At 39.6% G+C, this 11,903-nt stretch overlaps 1 long non-coding RNA gene across 2 annotated transcripts; it reads right to left on the bottom strand.

Moving 5' to 3' along the window:
• Positions 1–7,732: 7,732 nt before the first annotated feature.
• On the bottom strand, positions 7,733–9,415 carry LOC147345800 (uncharacterized). 2 transcript variants are annotated; one of them, XR_015153628.1, is made up of 2 exons: positions 9,354–9,415; positions 7,733–8,797 (listed from the first exon to the last, which is right to left on the bottom strand). It is a non-coding gene; the product is annotated as an uncharacterized LOC147345800 (long non-coding RNA). The 2 variants fall into 2 exon arrangements; XR_015153629.1 differs by lacking the exon at positions 9,354–9,415 and adding an exon at positions 9,076–9,222.
• Between the last annotated feature and the right edge of the window lie 2,488 nt (positions 9,416–11,903).

Genomic DNA, 11,903 nt, shown 5'->3' with positions numbered 1-11,903 from the left:
TTGATGTGCTTTTTGTTTCCAGGTATGTTACATCTTAGTTTTGCTAATTTTGGTTTAAAAAAGAAAAATAAAACCTCTCACAAATTGTGTCTTTTTTTCCTTCGGATTCTAACAGGTAATTCATTTTGTTTTGTATTTTTGTTAATGCTTGGTGGATATTCTAATAAGCCTCAATGCATCAGATGTAATGGTAAATTTTGACTTAGGTATTCGCTTCTGATTATTTCCCTACTGATCATTCCACCACTTACAAGAGCATAGCAATTCACACGTATTAAGAAGAAAACAGAATACACCAGAATATTTCTCTTTATGAAATATCCAATTGTTATAATAAGACTAGCTTATGTTGATATAATGTTTGTAGTAAACAATTAACTCTTTATGATAACACGCTGTTGAAGAAGGAAAAGAGCTATTATTTATTATTCCAATTTCAGAGGAAGGAATAGAAGCTTAGGGAGGACTGACCAAGGCATAAAAATATTAAAATAGGGGTTCCAGAAGATATCGAAGTTTCAATTTCTGGTTATCTTTCTTTTTTATTGTATTATTTATATATTTGTTTTTAAATCACCTAAATAAACTGAAGTGACATTTAGGACCTTATCAAGCTTCTCTGTGCTCTTCATACTTGCGACAGCTTGTTAAAATTGTTAATTAAAGGGGCTTCCCTGGTGGCTCAGTCAGTAAAGAATCCACCTGCGATGCGGGAGACCAGGGTTCGATTCCTGGGTTGGGAAGATCCCCTGGAGGAGGGCATGGCAACCCACTCTAGTGTTCTTGCCTGGAGAATCCCCAGGGACAGAGGAGCCTGGAGGGCTGCAGTCCATGGGGTAGTAAAGAGTTGGACATGACTGAGTTAAAATTAAAGGACCTGATTACAGAGGAATACTCAGAGTGGTGGTCCAAGAATCCTATCCACAGCTCTCAAACCCCTTGACCATTCATTCAATTCAAAAGAATGGAGAGTCTTTGAAGAAGGGGCGAATTGAGAGCATAGCATTGATGTATAAACACTATCAGGTGTGAAATAGACAGCTAGTGGGAAGTTGCTGTATCACACAGGGAGCTCAGCCTGGTGCTCTGTGATGACCTAGAGGGATGCGACAGGGGTGCGAGGGAGGGAAGCTCATGGGGGAAGGAACATATGCACATCCATGCCTGCTTCATGGTATTGTGTGGCAGAAACCAACACAACACTGCAAATTAAACACTCCAGTTAGAAAAGTAACACAGTCTCTCTGGAGAGAGGAGCTACATTGCGTGCGTAGCTCCAGCCTCCTCGGAAGGAGTGGGGTGCTGCTGCCTCTTCTCCAGGCAGGAAGGGTGGGCTTCCAGCAGCTCAGGGTGCTCTTGGTGGGTTCCTTCCATTCATGCTTCAAGTCCAAGAGCAAGGCAGAGGGAGTGGAGGGCCATTCTTGGTTACTGCAATCTCCACGGATGAACGATGAGGATGGATTTCCTGCAGACCACAAAAAAGAAATTCTGCCTAATTTGGCAGTTCCCCAGGGGTCCAACGATTACAACTCTGTGCTTTCACTGCTGTGGTCCAGGTTCAATCCTGGGTAGGGGAACTAAGATCCTGCAAGCCTGTGCACAGCATGGAAGAAGAAGAAGGAGGAGGAGAAGGAGGAGGAGGAGGAGGAGGAAGAGGAGGAGGAAGAGGAGGAGGAAGAGGAGGAAGAAGAGGAGGAAGAAGAGGAGGAAGAAGAAGAATCTAATTAGGACTCAGGGGTGAATAGGTGGAGCACAAAAGAGTTTCAGGGCAGTGAAACTACTCTGTGTGATACTATAATGATGGACATTTATCGTTATATGTTTGTCCAGACCCTTAGAATGGGTACCACCAAAAGTGAGCTGTGGGCTCTGGGTGATGATGATGTGTCAATGCAAGACCATCAGTTGTAACAAATGCGCCCTCTCCTGAGGGATGCTGACCCAGGGGATGTTATGCAAATGTGGGATCAGGGAGTAAGTGGGAAATCTCTGAGTCTTCCCCTCAATTGTGTTATGTGTCTAAAACTTCTCTAAGAAATCAAATCTATTAAAAAGAAATTCTGCCTAAGAGGACTGCTTCAGAGGGTGAGGAGAAGCCAACAGCCAAGGAGTCTCATTCCAGGGTTCCAATCTAGGGAGGGGGAGAAGGAAACAGAGATGAGAAGCCCTTCCTCCCCACGCCTCAAGTTCCAGCCCCATCTGGGGTGGGAGTAAGGGGTGTCTTATTGTTGAATGAGGAATGGGGTGGAATCAGTTCACTATAACTGAATAGTTTTAATTATTGAGTAGTGATTGTAAATTTGTAACTTGAAGGAATTGGACTTCATTTTAATTCTCTTAAAAAAATGACTAAGTTTTTGATTTAGTGCATTTCTTTCCTCCCCCCGCCCTTTTGCTACTTTTCTCATCATTTTGTATTTTGCTTTTATGTTTTCCTATGATAAAATCATCATAAGTATTTCCATGCTGTTATGCAATCTTCATAATCATCATTTTAATGACAATACTGAGTTCCCTATATGAGTGCTGCAATTTGCTTTCTCATTCCTGGGCTGCTGGATCTACAGGCTATTTAGAAAAATTTTAAATAGCTTTTCCCATATTTTAGAATTGTTTGTTTACTTGTTTTAGAACATAAGCTTACTATCATTCATATTTTTATAGCAATTTATAAATAGTGCCTATAATTATAAGTTGCTCTCCAAATCATAATTTCAAACTTCCACTGTTACCAAATTCAAATAAGAAAAAATTCCAGTTTATCTAAGCCACTTTTTGGGGTCATCTTTTCAAAAAAGTTAGCAAGTAAACATTTTTCACTATAGCTTTGGCTTACATTTCTTTGATAACTAGGGGGCTTGGTGTTTGTCTAATTCTGTGCGTTAAAAGCATTATCTGTTTTGCTTTATTTATTAAAAATCTTTTTCCCAAATGTGAAATGATGAGAAAAATATTAAGACTCTCTAACAGACACATGGTAAACTGATACAAACAGGTGAGACAGAGGGTAGAATTACAGCTATTACGTAAACATGTAAGAAAGTGCTGATCTCAGTAGTTATTAAATAAAAGAAAATTAAAACAGTAGTGAGGTTTATAAAGATATCACCTCTCTGTTTATTACCTCTTTGTAAATTTGAGCCCAATCTTTTATTTACCTTCTAGATCTTATTAACTTTTTCACATTAAAGAGTTTTTATTTTATTGAGTTAAATATAGGATTATTTCTTCTTTTTATGTTTGTTTAACTAGAAAATCAGAGAAGGCAATGGCACCCCACTCCAGTACTCTTGCCTGGAAAATCCCATGGATGGAGGAGCCCGGTAGGCTGTAGTCCATGGGGTCGCTAGGAGTCGGACACGACTGAGCGACTTCCCTTTCACTTTTCACTTTCATGCATTGGAGAAGGAAATGGCAACCCACTCCAGTGTTCTTGACTGGAGAATCCCAGGGATGGGGGAGCCTGCTGGGCTTCCGTCTATGGGGTCACACAGAGTTGGACACGACTGAAGTGACTTAGCAGAACTAGAAAATCAGTCTCTCTTCAAAAATGGATAAGTATTCATATCAGTTTTCTCTGATCTTCTTTACTAAGTCAATTTTTTGATTCATCAGAAGTGAATTATGTTGCATGGTAAAAACTGAAGAAATGCATGAATCCCACTCCCCCAAGGCCCATTTATTGAATGATCCTTTCATTATTCCTTGACTTGTGATGCTTCTTTTATCATATATGCAAATATAATTTCTTTTCAGTCACCTTATCTGTTGCAATAATCTGTATGCTTATCAATATATAAAAGTAAACCAATGTTTTAATCACCATAATTGTACGATTTGTTTTAAATATATGGTTTACTATTTTTTTTGAAAGATTTCAAAGATGTTACCAGATATTCTAACAGATGGGGTTTAAATTATTTCCTCAGTATTGAAAATGGATCCTGTTATAATTTTACTCTAGTCACATTAAACCTATAGATTAATTTTGGAATATTTAAAATCTTGACACTATTGAGTAGTATAAAAATTGATATAGTTTTTTGTCTTAGATATAAATATGTTTTCTTTTTTTAAAAGTTTTGTCTCTAGACCACTCATTTTTCTCATTTGGATAATTCTTATTTAATTTTTTCTATCTCTGATGGGAATTCTTGAATTTGGTATATAGAATTGGAATTGATGTTTTTCATATCTAATTCTTACTCTTCCACTTTGCTGAATTCATCTATGAATTCTGTTTTTCAGTTGGTTAGTTTTCTAGAGCTTCTGCATGTTAATTTCCACAAATCATCGTAAATTTTTTTCTGCTTTTTTATTATGATTTTGGGTTTTTTGGTTTATAAATTGTGAAATTAATAAGAATTTCTGAATTATCACTATTTTTGAATTAATAGAAATCTTTCCTTTGCTAGTGATTTGAAAGGAAAAGCCATTAGTTCTTTCCTCATTGAGCATGATGCTGTGTCGTTTTGAAATAAACTCTCTAAGTCCAACCTTTTTGTCTTTTTTAAAGGGTTATAGTTAGAAATGAGCATATTTTACCATTTGCTTTGTTTCCATCCCATTAAGGAGGTAATACAAGTTTTTGTTATTTATCTTTTTTATATTACATAGGATGGCTCAGAGTCCCTTGGACTGCAAGGAGATCCACCAGTCCATTCTGAAGGAGATCAGCCCTGGGATTTCTTTGGAAGGAATGATGCTAAAGCTGAAACTCCAGGACTTTGGCCACCTCATGCGAAGAGTTGACTTATTGGAAAAGACTCTGATGCTGGGAGGGATCGGGGGCAGGAGGAGAAGGGGACGACCAAGGATGAGATGGTTAGATGGCATCACTGACTTGATGGACATGAGTCTGGGTGAACTCCGGGAGTTGGTGATGGACAGGGAGGCTTGGAGTGCTGCGATTCATGCGGTCGCAAAGAGTTGGACACAACTGAGTGAACTGAACTGAGGATGGCTCAGATGGTAAAGAGTCCGCCTGCAATGTAGGAGACCTGGGTTTGATCCCTGGGTTGGGAAGATCCCCTGGAGGAGGGCATGGCAACTCACTCCAATATTCTTGCCTGGAGAATCCCAGTGGACAGAGGAGCCTGGCAGGCTGCAGTCCACGGGGTTGCAAAGAGTAAGACACGACTGAGCAACTAAGCACAGCACAGGATGTTAATCAATTTTATAAACAATCTGCTTTTCATTAGTCAAGTGAATGTCCTTTGGCATAATAAATTGTTGACTTCTATTCCTGTTGTACAAAAAACACCTGGACAACATCATTAACAATGTAGAGTAGATTTAATATGGAGGAAATTGCCTAGCAGAGAACAGGGTCACACAGACAGATCACCCAGAATCTCACTGTCCCACAGTTTAGGGAAGGGAGGTAGTGAAGGACAGGGAGGCCTGGTGTGCTGCAGCTCATGGGGTAGCAGAGTCAGACACGACTGAGCAATTGAACAAAAATGTGCTTCCCAGGTGGCACAGTAGTAAAGAGTCTACCTGCCAATGCAGGAGATGCAAGTGATGTGGGTTTGATCGCTGAGCTGGGAAGATCCCCTGCAAAAGGAAAAGGCCACCCACTCCAGTTTTCTTGCTTGGAAAATTCCCTGGACAGGGAGAGGAACCTGATGGACTAGTCCATGGGGTCACAAAGAGTTGAATATGACTGAGCGCACACACACACACACACACACACACACACACACACACAGTGGGCTCTTGGTATATGGAGGCTCCTCTGTCTGTAGAGGGAGCCTTAGTCTTGCCCTATGTATTCATGAAGACAGCCAGGGATCATCTATGTGAGTATGCAAGAATGGATGCTCCCAGGCCTAGAAGGGGTCTTTCCAGAAAAGAGGACCCCTGGAAAGTTGAGGCTGCCTTTCCTTTCTTTGAGGGGATTCAGGTCTCCTGTGCCAGCTCTCTGCTGAACTATCAAAATGGAGAGGAAACAAGCTAGGACCGTGGAGTGTTTCCTGTTCCCTGTTACTTCATTTACAATTTTAGTATCTGTGTTCATCAAGAAGATTGGGCTGTAGTATTAGTCTTTTGATTTTTAAATTTTTTGTATATAGCAATGTATTTTATACTATGTTTCCTGTGAAGTAATAGCCACTTAGAGCTATTCTAAGACCAGGGGGATAATCTTGTTTGAACCATGTGATTCATCTGAATTTACCTTTATTGTAATTGATTCTAATTGTTTTTATGGTTTTGACTTTTGTTAATTTTATGCCTCTCTTAGCCAAGTTGTTTGTTTCTTCCTTTGCGTGTGTTCTATTGGATAGGGCTTCCCTGGTGGAATAGAAGATATTCTGTATGCTCTTATGTTTATAATAATTTGGAAAATGGAGAACTTGATTTTAATTTTATTAGTCGTAAGTTTAGCAATTTTTATAGATTTACTGAAGTTGTGTTTGTGATGTTATTATGAAAACTAAATATTACAATTAACTCCATTTTATGGAAAAGTAAGAAGAATATATGCTCTTTTGCTCTTTTCCCTCTTTATATACTTTTTGTTAGTTTAATCTGGGGTTGTAGGCCCTGTTGTTTAAGGTAAATAAATGCTTTTATTAAAGTATATTTTGTCATTTGTGTCCTATGTTAGTTACCATAGTTATGCAAATTATTTTAGGCATCAATCTTTCTCCTTTAGTGTTTAGTGATTTCTGAAGTTTTTTCTCTTGCTATCTTCAGGGCTTATTGCTAGTTCTTTACCATTCTACTATGACTTCCCAATGATAGAGTTTTAAATTTGATTCATTTTCATTTTCCAGTGGACAAATTAACATCTTAAGCAATCTTTTTCATAGACATATCTGAGTTTGTCATTTTGCTCTCAACCATGACTAGCAAGTTGACTGGTTACCATATTTTTTGTGCCATCACCTCTCTATAACTTTACTACTGAAACCCAAAGGCATTTCTCTACTGTTTTCTGCAGAGAAACAAAAATAGAAACTTTATTGATTATACATTAATTCTTGGAAAGTTACCTTATTTAAGTTTAGAAGACTTCAAGATGACTTTTATTTTCTTGGAATTCAAAGAATAAAGTTAACAGGAAACACTTTGCCTATTAAATCTGCCATGAACACAGTGACACTTCTTTATTTCTATTGGCGTCAGGTCCTTTTATACTACAGAGAGATTATTTATTTTTTTTATTACAGTTGATTTTGATCCACTTTTTTCCTTTAAAGATGATCATAGTTTGTAATTTGAGTCTCTGTCATCTTACTTCCATTTCTGTTGTCTTCTTTTACTTTCCTAGGTCTTTATTCTGAATTTTATGATTCCATCTCAAGCTTATCTTGTCTTCTTCAAAATTTATTTTTCTGCTAAGTCAAATCTGCTATTTAGTACTTCCAGTAGAGATTTTATTTCAGTTCTTAAATTTAGATTAACTCTCTTATTTTTGTCTATTTGATAGAAAAAAGTGAAAGTGAAGTCGGTCAGTCGTGTCCCACTGTTTGCGACCCCATGGACTGTAGCCTACCAGGCTCCTCCGTCCATGAGATTTTCCAGGCAAGAATACTGGAGTGGGTTGCCATTTACTTCTCCAGTGGATCTTCCCAACACAGGGATTTAATCCAGGTCTCCCACGTTGTAGGCAGACGCTTTACTGTCTGAGCCACCAGGGAAGTCCATTTGATAGAATCATGCCTTTATATTTCATTGAGAACATAAGCCAGAAGTTAATTTTTTTTCTTATTTCCTGGAGTAAATCTATTCCTGGGGAAGGATTTATTTTTAAAATTTTATTTTAATATAAAACAGACAGAAAAAATTGCATAAATATGCACAGCATAAAAAGTTGTGAGAAGTTAACACCATATAATTCAAATCTAGGTCAAAAAATTCAATATGGTCAGACTCACAAAAGCTCTTTGCAGAACAAACTACATAATTTGTAGGGTTCAATGAAAAGTCAAAATGTGGTGCTCCTTGTTTCAAAATTAGTAAAAACTTCAAGACAACAACAACAGAGCATTAAACCAAGCACAGAGCCCTTCTGAGCATGCAGCCCTACCCAGCTGTACAAGTTCACATGCTTAACTTTTGAAGAGGCTGTGAGGAGTAAATGAAATCATGTTTGTGTGGCCACTGTATTGAACTGCATTAAGATGCAGTTTTATTTTCCTGTCTTGCCCATTCAGCCACAGTTATCTTCTCCTTCCCTGGAAGAAGACTCCTGCAGGCCCGTGATAATAGTCAGAGTCTTGGATAATGCACAACTGCAGAGATTTTAAGTTACAAATATTGTTTCATTTAAGTAATTGAAGTGGGTAGTCCTCTACAATAATTGGAATTCCTCACTTTTGTAGCTTGGTTTTCCCTTGGCTTAGGCCTGCTTAGGGCTAGAGGCCTGTAACAGGAAGGTTATCCTTCGTCTGAGCCCACTTGCTGCGATTTCAGTGTCTTCAGTTAAGTGGGGAAGAGATTCAGAGGATAGGACAGCCTTGCTTGGTTTAGTGACTTAGATCGTTGGCCATGGCAGGTTGTCCATGTCATCTTTCTTTTCCTGTGGTGTGTTTAATGGGTACTCAGCTAAGAGGCTGACTGCTGTGTCCTCTCCTGCAGTCATCTGGAGGGTGCATCTCACTCCTGTGGTGCCTAATGATTCAGTTTTAGCTCACCTGATCTCTGACTTTTGCTCTTGCTGCACCTTTCAGCTGTAGTCTCCATGGATCCTCAGGGAGCACTATTCAAGTGGGAGGGGACATGGGTAAACCGATGGCTGATTCATGCTGATGTTTGGTGAAAACCAATGCAATACCTTAAGGCAATTATCCTTCAATTGAAAATAAATAAATTAAAAAAAAATAAAGACTGAAGGTAATTGAACATATGCCAGACTTTTCTCCCACAATGGCCCACATCTGATTCTGAGACAAAGCTCATTTCTCCTGTTCTGATGAACTCAGGGAGATAGTCCACTTCCAGCACTCTGCCACCCAGTGAGTCAAGCGGGCCCTTGTCCAGCACTCTACGTTGCCTAGGTGAGAGTCGGTCACCAGTTCACAGTCTATTGTATGCATGAGTCAGGCCCTGGACCTTGAAGACTCTCACCTGTTGGAATACACTCCCCAGTACCTTGACTAGTCCTGTTGAGGACCATCATCTCTTCCTACTAGACATGGAGGAGAGTTGCCTCCATGCATAATAAAATTCTCATGGTATTACAAAAGTTTGCTTCCAGAATGCAAATCTGTAAACTGCAAAATTGTGTTGTTACGAGTCTAATAAAAACCTATGCTTTTTGGTCAGGATAAAGATAGTGAAACTTACCTTATAAAACTGACCCTACATTTTCACAATGGATCAAGAGTCATTCATGTACTACTCACCTTCACATCACCTTCTAGGCATTTTGAGAATGGAGAGTTAGGTTGAGGATGGAGCTTGCTAGTAGTAGCATCAGTTCAATTCAGTTCAGTTGCTCAGTTATGTCCGACTCTTTGTGACCCCATGAATCGCAGCACGCCAGGCCTCCCTGTCCATCACCAACTCCTGGAGTTCACTGAAACTCATGTCCATTGAGTCGGTGATGCCATCCAGCCATCTCATCCTCTGTCGTCCCCTTCTCCTCCTGCCCCCAATCCCTCCCAGCATCAGGGTCTTTTCCAATGAGTTAACTCTTTGAATGAAGTGGCCAAAGTACTGGAGTTTCAGCTTCAGCATCAGTCCTTCCAGTGAACACCTAGGACTGATCTCCTTTAGGATGGACTGGTTGGATCTCCTTGCAGTCCACGGGACTCTCAAGAGTCTTCTCCAACACCACAGTTCAAAAGCATCAATTCTTTGGCGCTCAACCTTCTTCACAGTCCAACTTTCACATCCATACATGACCACTGGAAAAACCATAGCCTTGACTGATGAACCTTTGTTGGCAAAGTAATGTCTCTGCTTTTGAATATGCTATCTAGGTTGGTCATAACTTTCTTTCCAAGGAGTAAGTGTCTTTTAATTTCATGGCTGCAATCACCATCTGCAGTGATTTTGGAGTCCCCCAAAATAAATTCTAACACTGTTTCCACTGTTTCCCCATCTATTTCCCATGAAGTGATAGGACCGGATGCCATGATCTTAGTTTTCTGAATGTTGAAATTTAAGCCAACTTTTTGACTCTCCTCTTACACTTTCATCAAGAGGCTCTTTAGTTCTGCTTCACTTTCTGCCATAAGGGTGGTGTCATCTGCATATCTGAGGTTATTGATATTTCTCCCGGCAATCTTGATTCCAGCTTGTGCTTCCTCCAGCCCAGCATTTCTCATGATGTACTCTGCATATAAGTTAAATAAGCAGTGTGACAACATACAGCCTTGATGTATATTGTATATCCCATATGAATATCGTTTTCCTATCTGGAACCAGTCTGTTGTTCCACGTCCAGTTCTAACTGTTGCTTCCTCACCTGCATATAGGTTTCTCAAGAGGCAGGTCAGGTGGTCTGGTATTCCCGTCTTTCAGAATTTTCCACAGTTTATTGTGATCAACACAGTCAAAGGCTTTGGCATAGTCAATAAAGCAGAAATGGATGTTTTTCTGGAACTCTCTTGCTTTTTCGATGATCCAGCAGATATTGGCAATTTGACCTTTGGTTCCTCTGCCTTTTCTAAAACCCACTTAAACATCTGGAAGTTCACGGTTCATGTATTGCTGAAGCCTGGCTTGGAGAATTTTGAGCATTACTCTACTAGCCTGTGAGATGAGTGCAATTGTGCGGTAGTTTGAGCATTCTTTGGCATTGCCTTTCTTTGGGATTGGAATGAAAACTGACTTTTTCCAGTCCTGTGGCCACTGCTGAGTTTTCCAAATGTGCTGGAATATTGAGTGCAGCACTTTCAAAGCATCATCTTTTAGGATTTGAAATAGCTCAACTGGAATTCCATCACCTCCACTAGCTTTGTTCTTAGTGATGCTTCCTAAGCCCACTTGACTTCAAATTCTAGGATGTCTGGCTCTAGGTGAGTGATCACACCATCGAGATTATCTTGGTTGTGAAGATCTTTTTTGTACAATTCTTCTGTGTATTCTTGCCACCGCTTCTTAATATCTTCTGCTTCTGTTGGGTCCATACCATTTCTGTCCTTTATCGAGCCCATCTTTGCATGAAATGTTCCCTTGGTATCTCTAATTTTCTTGAAGAGATCTCTAGTCTTTCTCATTCTGTTGTTTTCCTCTATTTCTTTGCATTGATCACTGAGGAAGGCTTTCTTACCTCTTTTTGCTATTCTTTGGAACTCTCCATTCAGATGCTTATATCTTTCCTTTTCTTCTTTGCTTTTCACTTCCCATCTTTTCACAGCTATTTGTAAGGCCTCCCCAGACAGCCATTTTGCTTTTTTGCATTTCTTTTCCATGGGGATGGTCTTGATCCCTGTCTCCTGTACAATGTCAGGAACCTCAGTCCATAGTTCATCAGGTACTCTATCAGATCTAGTCCCTTAAATCTATTTCTCACTTCCACTGTATAATTATAAGGGATTTGATTTAGGTCATACCTGAATGGTCTAGTGTTTTCCATACTTTCATCAATTTCAGTCTGAATTTGACAATAAGGAGTTCATGATCGGAGCCACAGTCAGCTCCCAGTCTTGTTTTTGCTGACTGTATAGAGCTTCTCCATCTTTGGCTGCAAAGAATTAATCAATCTTATCTCGGTGTTGACCATCTGGTGATGTCCATGTGTAGTCTTCTTTTGTGTTGTTGGAAGAGGGTGTTTACTATGACCAGTGCATTCTCTTTGCAAAACTCTATTGGCCTTTGCCCTGCTTCATTCTGTACTCCAAGGCCAAATTTGCCTGTTACTCCAGGTGTTTCTTGACTTCCTACTTTTGCATTCCAGTCCCCTATAATGAAAAGGACATCTTTTTTGGGTATTAGTTCTAAAAGGT

Source organism: Bos grunniens, chromosome 24 (genome assembly GCF_055505025.1).
Source record: "Bos grunniens cultivar Pamir isolate PY7600 chromosome 24, Bosgru_T2T1.0, whole genome shotgun sequence".
NCBI lineage: Eukaryota > Metazoa > Chordata > Mammalia > Artiodactyla > Bovidae > Bos > Bos grunniens.
This window is presented reverse-complemented; position numbering and strand designations above follow the sequence as displayed.